We start from the raw sequence: 20,630 nt of genomic DNA on the forward strand, positions 1-20,630 counted from the left end.
GGTAGCCCACAAGAAGAATACTCGAGAGGAAGGCATGGCAAAACTCCGCTATTGTAACATGGGGAAGCTTGCACAAACAAGGGGCAAGGGAGAAAGGAGGATTTTTGGATTTTTGAAATTTGAAATGAAGGTATAATTTTTCAGGCTTTGGTTCACACTTCGATTCATGCTAAAGATTTAGGTGAACTGGTATACTCTTTTCCAAACCCCAATAAATTTGCATCCCCCGGGCCCATTTCTCAAAGGGCTGCTGCATAAGAACACCACTACCAAATGGAATAGAAGCTCCTTTAGGAGGAAAGACTAGGTTCAGCAGCAAGTTGTCAGAGCTCTTCATCTACTTTACATCTTTAACTACCAAAGTACAAGGTAAGTACAAGGAACCAATTTACATGTGTGGTAAGAGTTGGTTGTAGACTGACTTTGCATTGCTAACACTGCGTACCTTAAACACATTAATCAGGACAAGAAGCTTTGTTGATCCTTGCATATGTTGACAAGAAGCTTCACCTCCTCTGATCACACTACTCAGGTAAAGCTTGGTTGCTTGCTGGGGTCATGTCGAAGCAGCAGCTCATTCGACGTGAATTTTCAGAGTTGCCCGACACATTTTAAGCGTATGAGTACACAAATTACAAGCATAATGTTGCCAGGACTAAGCTGGTTTACCAGGCTTTGACTTTGTGAGCCTCCGCATAGCGAATTGGCCTAAGATGAGAAAATTGGCCCCCTTTCAGAAGGCATGGGGGTAACAGGAGATTTGGAAGCACCATTGGTCTAATCCATAACAAGAGGCAGAAAACGTCACTTGTTAAGAAGGGCACATGCTCAACGATGTAAGAACAGCTTAGTTTTTACATACCTTAGCTTTCAGAACCTTTTGACTCTGTTTGAAGTACTGGTTTGGGTGGTTGAGGCCTACATCAGGAGGACACCCATGTGTGGCCTCGAATGTGATAGCACATGCAAGCTGCCATACAGTTTTTCCTCGGTGAAAAGTTTCAGTTACAGCAGTGTTTTTTCAACAAAGCATTATTATGTTACAACACCTGGTAATTACAATTGTGAACTTTTTCCACGACATCATCTGCCACTCTACTGTTCACACGCAGGCGTCCCAGAGCTGCTCTCAAATTCTCTTCACTGCCAGAATGGGCCAGATGATGCAATTGGATCATGCATACACTACGGCCAGACTTTCTGATAAGTTCATGCTACAATCCATTTGGAAAAGCAGTTCAAATCCAATACCTGAAGTGCCGATATGGGCAGCCATGGTGATCCCCTACTCCAGGAGTGGATAATATTATCTTGTTGCAGGAGAATGGAGTATAATCCTGTGCAACAAAAGGTTATCACTGCTTTGAATAGAAAACACTACGGAGTACACAATAATCTAAAGTAGCTTAAGAAAATACTTACAGTTCGTATGCCTTATCTGCCATAGTTATGCCTCACATTGTAGGCATACTCTTTGTCGAATTTTTCTACCCCCACCTACACAATAAAAGAAAAAGAGACGTATTCTTCAATCACATCAGGGACTTTACACACATCTCCTCATATTCCAGATGGGATAGGAGAGATCCACTGTTTGAGGGAGGGACCAGTGAGACCTCTTTTTGTTGGACAGGCAGCTGTGTATTTTTGGAAGGGCTGAGTACTGCAATTTTTACCTTCTGACCAAATTCAGACCGCCAGAAGGCCACGGCATCCTCCAACTTCAACCCTACACCCTGAAAATTGGCAAGATGGAGAACAGTTTTTATCGAGAATCCACACCATTGCACCCATAATGAAATGAACAAGAGTGTGTTAACAGGAAAAGCCAACACAAAATCATCCACTCTTTGCTGCCATTGTGAGCACATACTGGGCAGTTTCTGGCGGGCCATGCAGGAAAGCTGATACATTTTTACACACTTCGGAGCCCCAGCCCTTTTTGTCCAATGGCAAAGTGGAATCTTTCTGCACTGCCAGGTTCTCTCTCTCTCTCTCTCTCTCTCTCTCTCTCTCTCTCTCTCTCTCTCTTCCTTCTTGCAGTCATTAGTTCTCTCAGAGCGTTGTCATCTCATCTTTCATATGTATCTTTCTTTTCTAGCCGAAGGTGGTTGTTCTCGGTTTTAAAAGAACAGAAAACCAACACAAAATAATCATTTTTTGCATATACAATGTGGCTAGGAATCCAGTAAATATGCCACTAAGAAAGCAAAAGATTGCCTTGAGAAAAAGTCCAAGTTGATGTCTGCCTCCATGCCTCAAATGGTGCTCCTCTCTCAGCTGCAAAAAACACAAGCCCTGATGTTATGTACAGTAATTCTTACTGACATAGAGACTTGAAGCTACTCATTTTTCCTCTCCCACTTGGGCAAGAAGGCCGAAGGCCTTAGAAATTTAAACTTCCCCAGTTGGCAGCCACTCTCAATTATGGCAGCTAGATGATACTCATCAACCAGGTAAGAAGGGAATCTGCCTTTTGAACTCAGTAACTCACCCTGAAGAATAGATGTCGCATACACAAAGGAAATGAATTCTTAGCAAGGCTGTCTATGTCCTGCAATGCCAACTCTGTTTTGACCTTTTCCTGTAGAAGAATCGAGCCATGGGCATTTAGCAAGTAGCACAGTCAGGATGGAGTGATACATTTCTTCGCAAGTGCAAAAACCACAGTTGTCTGATCAAAGTATTCAGAAAAACAATTCTGACCTGAGAATAATCAGACCCCAAGCAACGCGAGCTTAGCACTTCCACAATCTACAAAAGAAAATGAACCCATGATGAGAAGGGATTGCATATGAGACAGGATTTTGCCCAAATGTCAAATGTTGGACTGCAGAAGCTAACCGGAGTCAAACGGTTGGTCTCTTCCTCAGCAATCATAGCCATCCACTTTCTGCAAATTAATACAAAACACAAAACTCAGTGTAACTACTCTCTAAGTTCTCAAGATTCATATTCTAAATTCTCTATTATCCATGGACATGGGTGTTGGACACTACATGTAGCCATGGAATGTTTATGGTTAAGCTTCCCATGTATGTGTATGCTACCTGTATTTACGAGATCCTGGCTACATAGAAGCATGTTAAGCATTTGATGGATCTTGGAGAACCAAATGCAATACATAATGCCATGGATATTTAATGGATCTTGGAGAGCCAAGTACCATAGCACTTCTAAATATCAAGTACATATAAATAGATGGGGTTTCTTCCAAAATGTGTGTTTAAATGCATACATTTGTGTGCATGGCTTATTTTTATTTGCACGTATTGTTTTGTTTGCCTGGACAATGCTTGTATTTCATTGCATGAGAAGCTCATGGATCTGGGGATGCCTCGATTGCATCCATGGGTTAGAATGTTGCATAACCTGTCTTCAATTAACTTGTATTGATGGATTTGTACAAGAATAATTGGCATTTTGAAGACAGTCCACTCTTATGCGGATTTTCCATGCATGCATGACAGTCTAGCTAAGTATGGTTGATAAACTGTTTCTCCATGATGAGAAACCTCCATGCATGCGACATGCATGGTCAAAAACCCTCATGCATGTGACATGCATGGCCAGAAACCCCCATGCATGCGACATGCATGGCCAGAAACCCCCATGCATGTGACATGCAAGCTTTTTCAGCTACATGCATGTATCATGCAATGCTTTATCTTTTCATGCATCTAAAAGTGTGCCATGCAAGCTTGCTTTTCTTAAAAGTAAAGCATGCAAGCTCACTTTTCTCCAAAAGAGTCATGCACGCTCGTTAACTCAAAAGAAAAAGATAAAAAGTAAACTTTTCCTCCTCTTTTAGCTACACGAGTTGCTACTTTGCTAATAGCCTTTCTTTGATTTAGAAGTCTTGCGCAAACCTCTCCCTACCACATCTTTTCATAAGCAATAACCTCCACCCCTTCTCTTCTCGTAGGCGCCTCCTTCTAGGCTGAATAGAACTCTATAAATTCAGATTTCCAGCCTCATTCAAGAGGACTTCTTGGCCTTTGTTTATTGCTCTATCTAATGCACTTATTCTAGAGTATTTTTCCAGCCATACCATAGTGTTTTTATTTCCCCAAATCACTTAGAAGTTGGCTGAATTCTGATTTTCAGAATTGAAAGTCTCCATTCAAGCTAGAAGAAGAAGAAGACTATTCCCAAGATTGAAGTTGTGGAAGAATCATCTTGGATCCAGTTGCTACAAGTTCTATGCGGGAGAACCCTTGGGAAGTGCTGGGCATTCTCCTAAGGCTGATTTTCAGCCATTAGGTGGTTGATTTGATTGAAGTTAAGCTACATTTGTAGAAACCGGGATTGCTGGGCAATCTTGGTGAAAGGTGCTGGGCACCATATTGCTAACTTGTAGCTGGGCTACTTGTAGGCAAGTATAGTGTTTGTAAGTTGTTTTCGTATTCAATCATTTTGGAAGAAACGGTGATGTATGGCTGGGCCAATCCACCCGTTTTATGTACTTGTAAAATTCTTACTCCCTTAAGGCAACACATATCCTTCGAGTGGGGGGGACCAACCCATCTTCTGGTCCCTAGTGCAGTAACATTTCTTTTCAGTACTTCCACATTGTATAATCAATTGTTATGGCTATGTATGTGGGATATAGCAATGATCAAAGGATGATAAATCTTGTGATTTCAGTATTAAATCCTATATAACCACGCACCCGTTTGTGATAGTGGTATCAAAGCTTCAGTTCTCTTACTTTGCATAAATCTTTTTATTATACTAGATAAGACCGTGGAGGAGTCATTATCCGTGAGTAAAGGTTGGGATTCTAAGGTAGCCCTTGTCTTATTGTCATACTCCGAAAGGAGGTACCAACGGTTTTGGTGACACAATGAGCATGTTGGAAAGACCTTGTGGCCCTCCTATCCGTTTAGGGGCACTGTTGTACCCTTGCGGTCTATTTCGTATCATATTTAGACGCAAGTAGAGACCGGTCTTGGGCATACAAAATTGAGTTGCAAGCAAAGCATTGTTTTGGACAGCTTTGATAGCTTTGACAATATTTTTGAGTTGTGTTCCCTTGCTCTGCTGTGGGAAGGGAAACTCCAACAGCCATCATGAGCAGTTCTCCACATCGTAGTTAGGTTATGTGAAACCGGCCTTCAGAAATTTGACGAGCAGTGAAACAAACACTCGCACACAAAACACTTCAACACCCTTGTGGACCTGGAAAAGGAAAACAAACAGGGGGAGCTAGAGTGCTCCTGCAAATAGTACATGGACACCAATTGGCCCCAAAACGCAGTGGCGCCCCTTGCGGAATTTCTTTACTTGATCAAATTTGAGTACAAAGTACAACTTGTAGAATCCTCCACCAATAGGATCCCTTATAGTGTCACCCAAGACTTCCAAAAGAGAACTCTCGTTATTACACCACAGCATACTATGGAGTAGGCACACCTGTACAACACCTCCCTGCTTTCCAAAGGTCTTCTCCATCTCAACTATGGATCCTTCAAACCTTTTCCCAAACGGCAGTAGGGCTATACCAAACCATATGACCTTCCCTATAGTCAAAGCTTGCATGTAACCTCAAGAAGACTATAACCTGTTCACATGAATCCAAAGACATGCTTTCCACATGAAACCAAAGACCTGTATCCGGTAAACCAAAGACCTATATCCCATAAACCATAGGCTTGTTTCCTCGAAATCAAAGTCCTGTTTCCTCTTGAAAAACCAATGTCCTATTTCCATGAGAAACCCACAGATACACCATCCAATCACGGTGCCAAAAACTAGGATTGTTTTCCATAGCAATACCATGTGTCTTTCCATAACCCAGAGAGAAAGATAGAAGACGTGTCAAGCAATCCCCTAAATACACATAAGTTCAAGATGAAGAGGAACAACACATCTCTTCCATGAACATCCTCCCGTGCATCTTAGCTTGATCTTCTGTATCCAAGTCTCGCCCACAGCTTGTGAGGTGACGGTGTTGGAGATGCCACCGGCCACAGCTCCAGACATGCCATCAACCAGGCCCTGATGATGGACCCCGGTTCCTTTGTAGAGCACCCCCAGTCCTTCGACTGAGCTCTTTGCACCATAGCTCTCTGCAGAAACTCGGTAAGAACCTGCACCATAGCTCTCTGCAGAAGGTCGCCCGCCTGGCTGCTTCCACACACGCAGCCGCCACGTGCGCTTCTTGTCCTGCCGACCTGTACGCCACCTGCTCAGCCCACGTGTCTGCAAACAGGCTGTAATCCTACGCCTCCTCCCAAGTGAGAGATAAAGAGAGAGCAAGCACAGTCTAGCCCACGTGGTAGTGCCGAGAGAGAAACTTGCAGCCACCGACTCGTTGTTGTCCTCCTGTCCTACAGACCTACGCAAGCCTGCTCAATATGTAGCGCATGTTCGCCTGAGAAAGAGAGAGAGAGAGAGAGAGAGTCAGCCTGTGATCGCCATGGTGATGCGCCATATCACACGACACCATGACCCTCGAATTCTGCCACCCTTCCCTTATAACAAGGATGCGATTTGCTTTTCTCCAAAAAAAAACTAAAAGCAAATAGCAAAACGCATGCTTCCAAATATAATATTTTTAAATCATCGAAGGTTTTAAAACCTTTAAATTAAAATCCCCTTTTTTGTCCCTTTCACACTTGGGCTGGCCACATATGGGTTTCCTTTTCAAATCCAAACAGATGCCATTCACACTTGTCCATCCCGTGCCCGTGCCCACCTGCTTTCTATCCAGAGAAAAACACAGGGTCGTAACATACCCCCCTCTTGAAAAATAGCAAGCGTCCTTGATTGCACTCAATAACACAGTAAGGCATCATATGAGCAAAGATTCCCCATATGACAAAAGCAATGCCCCTCCAGTGCATCTGGGTGATGAAACAATCATCCTGGACAATAAGGCCACACCGTCACGTCAAAGTGACAAACAACTCCACAGGGTGGAGGTTCTAAGGCTTTGACTGGCCAGCGGTTGAAAGGCTGCAACCAAGCGGACCTGTAACCATCATGACCAGAAGGGTCACTATTGGAGGAAATGTCATTAGTGGAGCACCAAGAAAGGTGCAGATTCCTCAGCTGCAACCGTGAAGACTCCAGCTTTTGTGCACTTGGAGATTATGGACACCGGAGCTTCATCTTCTTCGAATAGGGAGGCGGTTGGTCTCACCGTTGGGGATACTCGAGAATGGATTATGGAGAGTGGTGCTTCCAGGCACATGACTCCCTCCTGAGAGTTGTTACGGGACCTTCGGGGGCAAACAGGTCACATCTTTATTGGTGACAAGTCCACTATCCAGATTCACAGTGAGGGCAGATCGGAGATCATCCCCAATGGCAGAGGGGGGAAGCATTCCTCCCCAGTTCTTTATGTTCCATCTCTTGGTTTTCATCTTTTGTCAATGCATAAGGTTTGCAAGACTGGCATGCAGGTGGAGTTTGATGTGCTATCCGGGACAAAGCAACAAGCCAAGTTGTTTGGGAAGGCGGAGTGGAGAATGGGATTTACAAAGCACTCTCTTCTCTTATAGGTACTCAGCTCAGTGATTTGTGGCATTTCCATTTTGGCCACTTAAATGTGGACGTGTTGTGGTGGGCTTTCCAGGGCCAAATGGTGAAAAGCTTGCCAGATGCTGGCAACAAGCAAGGAGATTGCAGTTTTTGCATTCATGGGAAAGCAGCATAGGGAGTCTTTTCCGAAGCAGGCTACCAAGCGGGCTTCGAAACCACTGGAGTTGGTTCATACTGACTTGTGTGGACCTATGTAGACCCCATCCTTGGGAGAAGCCTTGTGTTGATTGTGGATGATTGTAGCAGGTTCACATGGGTGTATTTTCTCCCACATAAGGGCCAAGTCTTTGCTCGGTTCAAGGACTAGTATGCTTTGGTGGAAAAGGAGTCTGGTTTGCAGGTGAAGACTGTTCGGGCTGACAAAGGAGGGGAGTTCTCTTCTAATGCTTTTGTGCGGAGCATGGCATCAAGCAGGAGCTGGCCAATACAGGGTCACCTTCAAAGAATGGAGTAGTTGAGTGTAAGAACCGGACTGAGGTGGGGATGGCGAGGACAATGTTGGAGCATCAAGACCTTCCTCGTCCACTTTGGGGAGAGGCTGTGACTACGGCTGTCCATATCCTCAGACGACTGCAGTGCCTAAGGTGACTCCATTTGAGGCTTATTTTGGCAAGAAACCAAATGTGTCCCATTTCCGTGTTTTTGGGAGTGATGCCTATGTTCACATTCCGAAGAAGCACAGAGGGAAGCTTGATTCCAAGTCCCAAAAGCTTGTTTTTGTGGGATATGACTCTCTTTCCAAAGATTACAGGTTATCTGACCCGGAGCGGAATGAGGTTGTTGTCAGCAGAGATGTGGTCTTTGATGAGCATGTTCCAGCTTCCACTGTTGAAATCCACCGCTTCTTGGAGAGCCATAGGATAAGTCGCGAACCGCACATTGGACAACCAATGCTGTGGAATGCTTGCTCCTATGTGCTAGGGTTTTTCACAGGTAGGCACGCATAATACCAATAACATAAGGGAAGATCCAACCATGATTGAGTGACCACAAGCAGACCTCCTAGGCCAACTGGGCAAGCCAGCAAAAGGACTTCAAAGCAGCATTTCAAGCACTCAGCCTACCGGTTCAATATACCAGCAAGGTAGGCACGCATAATACCAATAACATAAGGGCAGATCTGGCAGCTGACCAACCATGGTTGACTCCTAGGCCAACTGGGCCAGCCAGAAAAAGGACTTCAAAGCAACATTTTAAGCACTCAGCCTACCGGTTCAACACACACAAAAGCATTGTCAATTATCATTGGAGGAAATTTGAGAGTAACCTTCGAACAACTTCCTCCTCCTAGTACCTTGCACCTTGGACGACCAACACTATGGAACACTTTACTATGTGCTAGGGTTTTCCAAAGATAGAAAGAAGAGTTTGGCAGAATCCCACATACAACACCTAAAGTACTACTCTGTATTTTATGTACAAGAAAGAAGTAATACAACTAAAATTCAAGTACAAGATGTGGCTCAGAATGAAAACTTAAATCACAGCCCTATGACCTATACACTCATGGCTAGCACTTCATCTACAGAGAAACGCTCTATGAAGTCCAACACTGAGGAGAGCAGATGAATATGACAATTTGGCTGCCCAAGTATATACATGCACCAATGCTCCTAATCGACCAGTAGTACTGTTGTCGGCCACCTATACCCGACTGCCACATCATCAATGCCACATCATCATTGCCATGTGGCAGTGCCACGTGTCCTTTGGCTCTACCTGATGTCCGGTTGTGCCCTATATACTCGTAGTTGTGTCACATTCTCCCCTACTTGCATTGCAATTGTCCTTAGCTACATGGCCTCTTGATAAGCTCTCAACAATGGGCAAGACTCGTAAGTGAACTGATCCTCATCAAACCAAAATGCCTATTGGATTGGGTAGCCCTTGAGCTTGGTGAGATACTGGAGCTGCTTTCGACGACAACCCCGCTGTACTGGTGCACAATAACCTGCTCCGATACTAAGATTTCTTGTAATTCTCCGCCATCCACCAACTCGGGCTCATCCTCATCCGGTGGAGCGCTCAACTTTGTCCCATGATACTCTACAAGGTTTCTCGAATGAAACACCAAATGCATCCTCCAATGCCTCGGTAACTCCAACTCCCCAGGAGATTGAGGAACTCAAGACCCAGCAAGAAGCCAAGAAGGGGTTGTCGTGAGCCACATGCCAGTGTATGGGACACACCGTACAAGAATGCCCAAAGAGGTGGTGTTGCTCCTTCTCCAAAAAGGGAGGACATGAAGATAAAGACTGTTACTATCTAAAGGGGTTCCGTCAACTTCTTGAGCAACAAGTCCCCCCTCCCGCCTTAACAACCCCTACCCCACCCATTATGGACCTACCATCAGCCATAGTGGTCACCCATCCGCAAAAGAAGGCTATGCCAAAAGAACCAACCCATGTGGGGGATGAGCCCAATGATGCCAACCATCCCCCTTCCCCACATAATCATAGACCAATCTTTCTTGCAAGCCTTCAAGGATCTCCAGAACCATCCCTCTGTCAAGCAAACCACCTACCTCTTCCCTCTCACAATCCAAACCACAACTTCCACCTTTCTCCATGGAAGATCTACTCCGGAAGAATAAGATGGCAGTGAACCTCTTTGTTCTTCTCCAGATTAGCCCCAGTGTCCGACAATGCCTCACTGCACTACTGCACTACTGCACTACTGGAGCAACTTGGCAGCAAGCCACCCAATTCTAGTGGTTGCATGGATATCAGCCACACCAGCCCCTCCCTTACTAACTATTGGAGCCCACGCCTCTTAATGGAGATTCATGGCACCCCACTTTCCGGAGGAATCGTTGATGGTGGCTCTGAGTAAATGTAAAGCCAAAATTCACACTCCATGCAGTGGGCTCCAGGTAACAAGACCAGCCAACTTCTGTGTCCGAATGGCCAACCAACAGGGGGTGACTTCCATAGGCCTAGTGGAAGGCATCACTGTAGTAATCCAGGGAATCCCATTCATGCTTGACTTTGCGGTGATCCGGCTTCCTGAAGTCAAGGGGGCTTACTCGTTACTCATTGGTTGACCGTAGCTTAGTGGAGTACATGGCCAGGATCTGGCCATTAATCACACAAACAATTAAAGGCTGCTACCGCAATCATATATATTCTATAGTTCCTTTCTTTCAAAAAGGGAAATTCCATTTTATGGTATGGAGCATATACTAAGAGAACAGAGTCACTCATATCCTGCTAAGAATTGGTATTTAAACTAGCATCACTTGCCTTACTTTTGTGGATTGTGAGCCAGTAATGTATAAGACGACCATTCCCTGCAAAGCCAATGTCTTACCCAAGGACACAGCCCGTCCTTTTGGTCCAGAATTGGTATCCCATTTGAGATACATGGAAGTCTAAGGGTGTGGGTCAAAACAGCTAGTGAATTAGTAAGATGGCCAGACACAAATCTTTAGAAGTTACTTTAATAAGGTCATACCAGCAGCCCAATATGTGGAAGGAGTTTCTTTTATCTACCACAAACAACTCATCCTCTATAAGTATAGGTCCAACTCCATAAGAAACAGAATTTGGAAAACGCTTCAAGCCTCTTACCACTAGATGCTCACAAAAGGTGCCAAAAGCTAACCACTAGGGCTATCTATGGGCATACGCAAAGCAAGCCAATATGCAGACATTTAGCATTGAGCACTGTAATGTAGTGGATATTGTTGGGCTTATAAACTAGGCAGCCTTGCATTTGTGAGTCCTCGGTGGCAGACCAGCCAGGGTTGACAACAAACAGGCCATCAAGTAATCTGTCTGACCATCAACCCAATTTGAGGCTGCCTACAAATGTTGGACATTAGTGCAGCATTTCAGGAACTCAGCTTCCCATACACAATTGCTACCAGTAATCAGCACTAATAGCAGGGAAACGTTCAGAGAAAACATGAGTGATTGTACCTCAAATTCTGAGAGGCTGATAGCTCTGTAGGGCAGCTTGTAGTCCTCCATAAACTTTCTCTGCAGTTTTCAAGACACATAAGAAGACATACTAGAGGTAAATTGAGAAGAAATTCTCCATAGCTTGATTCCCATTTTTGAGAACCACTGTCAATACCTGAGCTTCAGATGACTCACTGCGGAGCCGATGGCGGAAAAGAGAGGATTCTAATCCTAAAAACCACTTTCGTAACTCCTCACTGCAAGAACAGCAGTACATAGTAATAAATATTGGTATGCACTGTCCATGGTCGAGTAGCCTGGTGGTGAAGGGTTTCCCTCCAAGGGCAAAGATGTGGGTTTGTACACGCCAGCCTAAACCTGCGCACTAAAGATATGCAAAATTTATGCATATACATACATGCATACATGTGCATGGTAAACAGGTGTGCACACTTGCATGTATGTGTCAGTGTGTGCATATGTTTACATATGTATAAATATGTGTGTGCACACACACATATTTATACATATGTAAACATATGCGTACACACACACACACACACACACACACATATTTATACATATGTAAACATATGCACACATTGGGGCCTTATGGACCCTCTGGCTACAGCGAAATCATGCATATCTGAATTCACCCCTTCAGCACCCTTATGAGTTCTTCCGAGCCTCATTGCGGTAGTCCTTATATGATGCCTTACATGAGGAAGATTTGGATGTTTCTTGTGTTCAGCTTTTCTTTTACTGTTTCTGATGGATAGGGCATAGGCTCTTTTCTTGAGCACTGCCCTGATGTAAAATGGATGTTTTATAATATAGTTTCTTCATTTCACCTAAAAAAAAGAAAGTGTGTTTTTGTGCGTTTAAGGTGTGTAGGGTGTGTGTTCGTGGTGTGTGTGGAGTGGTGTGCAGGTCGACTTTGAGAGTTGGAGCTGCTGCTGCCCGCGCCCTGCCTGTGCGCCCTGCCTGCGCCCTTCTGGCTGTCCGCTTCTGTCCGCCCCAGTGCTCTCCGCCTACCCTGCGTGTCCCCTCCTTTAGCTCTTTCCTTTTTTTCTCCTCGCTGGTCGCCTGCCCCCTTCTTGCTGCTGTTTTTTCTGCTCCACAGCCTGCTACTTGTCCGCCTGTAGCTCGCCCCTCCCTGCCCGTTTGTTGTCTTTTTGCTCCCTGCCGACTGCTCATAAATATTTTGCCCTTTCCTTGTTCATCCCCTGCTGGTCCTTTGCCCGTTGATCTGTGTGTGTGTTGCCAGTGTTATTTCCTGTTTTATACCCCTTGCCTTCCTTTTCTTGTTCTCTTCTCCCTCATCATGGCTTCAGATGCAACCTTGTTAACCACTTATGTGCGCAAGGAGCGCACTCAGGAGGTCAAAAGACGATGTGCTGATTTGATTTCAGATGCAAGTATGGATGCAGAGGCTCAATATGTTTTTGATACTCTGAAAGAGGACTTCCATCAATCTCGCCAGGATTGGAGCAAGCCTGTTCCTCAGGTTACTTATAAATTGCAACTACCATCTCTGGTACAACTGCTTAAGAAGCTCGCACAAACTGCGGTCATTATCTTCTTTCCAGGAAAGATACCATCTGCCAATGATGTTACGCAATGGATTCAGTCTATCCTTGGTGGCTCTTTTGTGGAGGGGGTGTACTTTGCCTCCCGTGGGTTTTATGAAGTTCACCTCACCGATGCCTTGCAGAAGCAGCGTGTGCTTGAATTTTCTCCTTTATTTGGCAGGCAAATGGTACATGCTATGCCATGGTCCCCCAATAAGGACTATCAAAGTCTCATACGACATCATTGTCCTGTCTGGGTGGAGGTGGTTAATTTCCCAAACTATATGCGAGAAGAATTGCCAGGATTGGCCGCTGCATTGGGCCAAGTTATCTGCCCCCCTCGCCCTGCTGGGAATCGTAATAGATTCTGTATTTTGTGGGACACGGATACCCCTACCCTCCCCTCCATTGCAATCGAGGTTGAAGGTTTGCCAATGGGCCAAAAGTACTCTGAATTGAAATAGGGAATTTTTGCAGGTGCTTGTTTTTCATGCCATAAGTACGGGCATCTGGCCTCTGAATGCCCTACTGTCTTGCATCCCCCTCCAGCCACTGCTATACCTTCTCCCCTGGTTCAACCCACTCATAAGCAAGAGACTACTGGGTCCAAGAATTTGGATAAAAATGCCTCCAAAGTTGGGAAAGTGGCTTCGCAAATGCTACCCACAGCTAAAGGCAAGGACAAAGGTAAAGAGAAAGAGAAGGCCCCTGATAATGATGGTTTTTTACAGCCCAAGAGGGTGTTGAGGCAAAGACCCCTTCAATCTCGCCACTGGGATGCATCTACTCCTACTCCAGGCCAAGCCTCTACCTCAGCCACTCCCCCGGTTCTTCTCAATTGGGTTGGAGTTCTCAAAAAACACATTCCTATTTGTGAGTCTGAAGAAGGGCTATCCTTTGACCCAGGGATGGAAGGGCTGCAGCCCATGATGGCTGATGCTTAAGCACTCTTTGGTTGTATATTCTTGGTCTCCTCCTTTGTATATATCCTCATGCTTGACAAACTCCATTGTGTCACTCTTAATGTACAGGGCCTCTGTAATCCTTCTAAATGGAGGCTAGTGTGGAATTATGTTTTAACCAGGCAGCCGGACATTCTCTGTTTGCAAGAACATAACCAACATTCTATGGTGGCTGGCCAGGCTGGCTATTTTGGGGGCTATGATATCCACTATGCAGGTACTAAGCATTTCTCGGGTCTTTGCATATTGGTCAGAGACATGAACTGCAGCCCCAGCTTGCCTTCAATGATTGTGATGGCAGATGGATGGTGATTGAATGTGATGTCAATGGTGATATTTGGAAATTTGCCTCGGTCAATTGGGATTTTATCTCACAGACAATGGCTCAGATGGGATTCGGGCCAAAAATGGCTAATGTCATCTACTGCTTGTATGCTGACTCTACAGCCCAATGCATCCTTGGCAATCATCTTTCTCAATCTTGGTCCTTGGGTCGTTCGGTCAGACAAGGGTGTCCACTCAGTGCCCTCTTATATGCCATTGCCACTCACCCACTTCTCAGATACTTGGATCATCTTACTGCGCAGGACCTTCTCATTGGTCTTCAGATTCCGGGAGCCCCTCCCTTTATGGCTCAGGCATATGCAGATGACTCCTTCTTTATGCAGCATAATTCTCCACAGCAGTTGAAGACTCTTATGGACACTCTCTCTATATATGGCATGGCTGCTGGGCTGCATGTCAATTTTGACAAATCCAGCCTCATACCTCTGCATCTATATGATTGGCATGTTCTTTTATGGCCCGGACACATTATGCAGCCCTATGATGTGGTCCGCCATCTTGGTTACCCTATTGGCTGGTACATCATTAGGAAACAACAGTTAAAGTGGATTTTTGGCAAACTTCATGCCAAGCTCCACTACTGGAAGCTCTCCACCTGGCCACTCCATGTTAGGCTCCGGATTGTCCAGTCGATTATCATGGCCTATGTTCAGTACTATTTGCCTTTGATACATTGGACCTCTCAGGACACTTCTGCTTTCATGTCTCAGGCTATGGAGCTGTTATGGAAAACAAAGTCTTCTGCTAAAGCTTTAAGACTTATGTGGATGGCAAAAGTTTGTTCCCCGAGGATGCATGGCGGATTGAATGTGCTGAATATTGCGCATCATGTCTTGGCAAGGAAAATTCCTCTCCTACTCACCTTTTTTCGTCAGACGCAGCCATGGACTCATATGCTTGCAACCATGTGCACGGCCTTACGCACTTCTGCACATGGTGCATGGATCACTGATCACTAGGAGGTCATTTTGGGCACATTTGTAGGTTCTATCCCGGGCTGCCCTTTTGCCACTTCACTTATTTGCGATTGGAAATGCACCCTTCCTTTTGTCTCATGCCAATTCCCTTCGGCACGAAAGCATTTACTGGAGTGCTGTTTTTGATTCTCCATTGGCCCTGCAAGAGCCGATTCGGGCATACAATCTCAGCAAATTGGGGATTAGGTGCATAAATGATGTTGTTGATGCTACTAGTCAAATGCTTTCCTTCCCTCAGGCTATGGCTTCCTATCCACTAGCCATGCATCACAGGTTCATTTGGAGGAAAATTGCTGACTTGTTTTGCAGCCTTTTCTTCCCATCCCTCCTTTATCTAACAGGGACAGATTACAGGATTGGCAGTTACACCAGGTGGGCTCAAATTCTCATCCTGTTATTCTTTCTGACCTAACGGTTAGGACGACATACTCTCTCCTCGAGCCATCACCATGGATTCATTCACATGCTAATTCTCTTTGGCATATGACAAAATCACTTGCTTGGTGGCGAAAGAATCTTCGCAATTTATGGAGGAGTAAATTGCCTCTCAAGCAAAAGCTTTTTCTATGGCGTTCTTACAGGTTCCTTATCTGTGGAGGTCACTCTTGCTAAATGAAGGATTGCATCTGCTTCTTGTCTTCGATGCATGGCCCCTTCTGAAACGGTGCCTCATTTGTTTTGGACGTGCTCCAGCACTAAGGCCTTCATCCGCAAAATTTCCATGTTACTTCGCCTTCGTTTCCCTAACTCTTTTTTTGGGAAACACTTTTGGCTTTTTGGCATACTCCCTACAACCACAATCCATTACTCTTTACTTTTGTACTGGGTCAGATATTGGGCTTTCTGGACCATATGGCAGGATCACAACATGAGATATTTTGGGAAACCGTTTTTGCAATCTTATCAGTATTTTAGAAGCTCCTTACGGCAATCTGTTTATGATGCTTGCCACCAAGGAGATCTTCATCAGCCATGCCTGGAAATAGTTTCTCTTTGCTTCTGATTTCCCGTTGAGGCTCTCTGTTTTGGAGACTCTCATGTAAATTTCTTTTATAATATACTGTTCATGGATTTACCAAAAAAAAAAGTGTGTGTGTGGTTTCGTAGTGTGAGCTGCTACCTGTGCGACCTTCGCCTGTGCGCCTATGCGACCTTCGCCTGTGTGTGCCTCTGCGAGTTGCTACCTGTGTGACCTTCGCCTATGCGCCTGTGTGCACCCGTGTGACCTGCACGCCTACGACTTGCGACCTACGACCTGTCGAGCTGCAACTTGTCCGTTAGATGTGCGACCTGCTGTGCACCTGCATCCTATGTCCTGCGACCCCGGTGATCTGCAGCATTTCCCGTCTTTTTCTTCCTTTCGTTTCTCCTCTGTACATCCCTTTCTGAGTGTGTGTGTGTGTGTGTGAGAGAGAGAGAGAGAGAGGGTCTATGTACAGTGAAGCTCATAATGGAATCCTATGTGTAGAAGCTTCTTGGTGGTTTGTCTAAAGCACAGTTTTTCCATATGGCAAACGCATACGGGTATGGAAGTACGAAAAAAGTACGGTTCAAACCCCCAAGAAATTCCATACGTCGGATACCATACAGCACCCTAAATTTAAAGAATAACATGCTACATATGACATAAAAAACCAAAGAAACTTGAAACTGCAAAGATTTTGGGATTAGAAAAACATAAATGATGTAGAGCCAGAATCTAAACTCCGGACTTTATATTACATGTATGATCAATGATGTAACATGTTACATTAGTAGGGAGTGTGGAGTGGGCAAATGCCAAAACCTGTCGCCTGTGGGCTGTGGACAAACATGAGGAGTCCACGCCTCAAGAAACTAAATAAAACATGAGTAGAAGCGAGCAAAAACATGGATAATAGAGTGCTCACTACTCACTGGGCAAGCCGCAAAACCTATAGACTGACTCCTGAGCAGTGAGGAAAAACAGAAGTAGGAAGTGGACAAAACATAAGTAGAGAGTGGAAGAATACTAAGTAGCCCTAAGCCTCATCAAAGCTCCCCTCATCCTCGGCATGAACAATGGGCTCCTCATCCTCATGTGCAAACTCCTCCTCATCATCACGTGCAAACTCCTCCTCCTCCTCCTCATCATCATCAAACTCATAAGCCTCGGTAGCAAACTGAGCATGATGTCCCAACATGGCTAGAGGATGGCTGGCCGTCTGTAGAGGGTGGAGCAATCGAAAGAGGCTCCAAAGCCTCATCTGCCTCTGCAATAGTGTCTTGCAATCTTGCAAGGCAATCAAGCGCTCCTCATCTTTTTCTCTGTTAAGCATTTCCAATGTGATCTCCATTCTCTCATAGCCTCTTTATTTGATCTTGGAGATGAGCCTCAAGTTTGTGTGTGTGAAAACAAGCTTCTCCATATGAGAAGGGAGAAGCATGTTTCTTCTCTTAGAATGAATGAGAGAAAATGCGCTCCAATTTCTTTCACATGGGGAGGCACATATGCCTTGAGAAAGCACCCTAAGTGCAAGAGCTTGTAATTTGGGTGTGCAAGCCCCAAATGTCTCCCATCATTTCACACCCTCTCGCATTCTTTTCTCATCTTTTGCAATGGGACGAGCAAATTCGCCGCTTTCTTGCTTATACTTGTCCAGCTCATCAATGAGATCTCCTTGCAAGGCCAAATCACCCTTAGTGTATTTCTCCAACAATGTCATCCATCCATCATGCACCTCTGAGTCACTATCTTGCTCTTTTCCTTTCCATACAGGGTGCAAGATATAGCCCACAACATGCAATGATGTGTGCATCATTTCCCATCTACCAATGCATAGGTCTTTGATCTCTTTCATTTGCATGTTTTGCACTTGCTCTACCATATGATCTGTAATCTGATACATGAGGCCCATGGTGGCTCCTTCCCTGTTGGCCAAGCGGAGAATCTTCAAAATGGGAGCGCATATCTTGACAATGGTTCTTGCCTCTTGCCAAAAAGATGCAGAGAACACAATGTTTGACAACTCAATTGCCTGAGGAGTCTTTGATGCCTTCATTTTTACAAATTTATCATCAATCATCAGCTTGCACACACCCTGCATACATCTCTCATCCAAGAGAGTAACCAGCATAATAAAAAAGTATGCAAACTGAGTTGCAGAAGGCTTCACCAAGTCCTCCTTTTGCTGAGTTTTCTAAACAATGGCAACACTATGGACTTCCATGTGACAAATGTGACAACTTGAGTTGCTTGGTTTAGCACTTTCGCAACCCAAGAAATTTTGCCAATGTCCTCAAACAAGAGGTCCAAGCAATGCCATGCACATCTAGTGTAGAAAATGGTTGGCCACTCCTGTTCAATCAATTCCCCATCCCAAATGCAATTCGATGCGTTATCCATGTACACCTGCACAACATTTGCTCGGCCAACCTCAATGATAATCTGCTTTAAATGCTGGAAAATAAACTCCCCAGACTTGAACTTCCCAGATGTGTCCACAAATTTCAAGAATACAATGCCATGAATGGAGCATGCAAGAAAATTTATGATAGGCCTATGCCTAGTGTCTGACCATCCATCAGAAACAATGGTGCATCCATATTTTTTCCATTTCTCGTGCACACCCATAATTGGATGATCAATGCATTTGACCTCATCCACTAACTCAGTGGTGTGCAAGCAATGTAAGATGAACGCACATAAGAAGGACCGACATATCCAATTGCCTTCACCATCTCCAAAAAGTAAGGACTCCTCACTTTCCAACGGGGAATGTCCTCCCCATAAAAGAATCTGCACACTGCAATGGTTGCTTGCTTCCGTGCTTGTACATTCCATGCATTTGCCAAATCCCCCTTCCCTTTTGTTAATCCCATTCGGATTAACAAAATGATCCTAAATTGAGGACATTAATAAGTGTCATGCAAAGGCACTATAAAGGTTGTACATTATGAGATATTGGCCACCCAAGGCCTAGTTAGTAAGTTTTTGGGCACCCAAGTGTGAATAAGGGCCAATTGCATAAAAGGCATTTTCTCATAATGAAAAGGACACAATCCCCTTTGAGCTATTGAGAGCTCTCCCCTTGTGACTTGAGAGAGAGTGAGGAGTGAGAGCATTCTAGCACTGTGCCTCTTTCATGCTTGTGTGTCTATGCTTGTATGAGAGAGTGAGAGAGAGTGTGATTGGTCTATGTGATGGTGTGAGCGACTCCACGGTGACAGTGTGGAGGTGGAGCTTGAAGTTTGAAGCTTGACAAGCGAGCTTGGAGGCCTCAAGGGACTCAAGATTGAAGCATTGGTAAGTACCCCACGACGGTTGTGTTCTATTGCTCATCCATTAGGTGAATGTGTAGAGTTCCCTCTTGGAGGTGTGGAAGTCCATGACATTTTTGGCGCCGCTGCCAGGGAAGCACCTTTGTTTCTTCCATACTCTTTGAGTTTCAGCTCCCATTGCATAGTATTCATTATTGCCTTTGCATTCTGGTAGTGCATTGTGTGGAAAATGAAGGAATAAGGTGTGTGTGGTTGAGAAAAAAGTTATAGTTTTGAAGCTGTGAATGTTGTGGAGAGTAGTTTAGGAAAGGATTCATTGGTTACTCTTGATAATTTTGAAGTTAGCATCACAAAAAACAACAACGTGAAGAAGCAAGTTGGGTGTGTTTTCTTCCTTTTTTCAAAAAAATTCATAAAAATCAAAAACATAAGAGACCTTGATTGAGCCACGAACTTGCATTTCATTCCTTAGCATTGGCACAATCTAATTTTCATCATTAGGATAAGTATTATGCATCCAAAACCACAAATTGCCAACGTGAAAAATTCCACGTGAAAGTGCAAGAAAGTTATTCACGACGTGAACCATTTCCCTGCAGTTTCACGCCGCGAATCGCTCACGAAATCAGTGCTGGGATTTTTGCTCTGGAAATCACGGGATTACATTCCAAAAATAGAAACCCTTACCCTGACACCTTTGACACAGTGCAAACCGCCAAAATTTTGAGCACGTGAAAGTGCAGTAAACCTTTCACGGCGTGAACCATTTCTGAAGCGGTTCACGGCGTGAAACACTTATTGTTTCACGACGTGAAAGAAATCCTACAGGTTCACGTGAAGGCCAAACTGACGAATTGACAATACTAAGGCTGTGAGGGTCGACTAAGGAAAGAGAATTTGATTGAAAGAAGAAATTTAATCCTAAGGAGGAAAATTGTTGAGCACATGAAAGTGCAGGAAAACCATTCACAACGTGAACCATTTTCTTGCAGTTTCACGACGTGAAACATTCTCTGCTATGCCGATGAAGAAATAAGGAAGCTAGAAGATGCCAAGGCCTTAGTCAAAGAGTACCAACAACTTCAT

At 44.6% G+C, this 20,630-nt stretch overlaps 2 pseudogenes across 1 annotated transcript; both read right to left on the reverse strand.

Annotated features, from left to right (window-relative positions):
• Positions 1-271: 271 nt before the first annotated feature.
• LOC147641378 (putative DNA primase large subunit) lies at positions 272-16,672 on the reverse strand (annotated as a pseudogene). Its single transcript, XR_015269293.1, has 13 exons — positions 16,426-16,672; positions 11,626-11,707; positions 11,469-11,528; positions 2,845-2,893; positions 2,707-2,754; positions 2,495-2,584; positions 2,221-2,280; positions 1,677-1,736; positions 1,423-1,497; positions 1,252-1,337; positions 1,050-1,143; positions 863-970; positions 272-777 (listed from the first exon to the last, which is right to left on the reverse strand). The product of XR_015269293.1 is annotated as a putative DNA primase large subunit (transcript).
• A 633-nt stretch (positions 16,673-17,305) lies between these two features.
• Positions 17,306-19,004, reverse strand: LOC147641379 (uncharacterized; annotated as a pseudogene).
• Positions 19,005-20,630: the final 1,626 nt, after the last annotated feature.

The sequence above is a fragment of the Cibotium barometz genome, chromosome 2 (assembly GCF_041138505.1).
Source record: "Cibotium barometz isolate CiBa-2024 chromosome 2, ASM4113850v1, whole genome shotgun sequence".
Taxonomy (NCBI): Eukaryota; Viridiplantae; Streptophyta; class Polypodiopsida; order Cyatheales; family Cibotiaceae; genus Cibotium; species Cibotium barometz.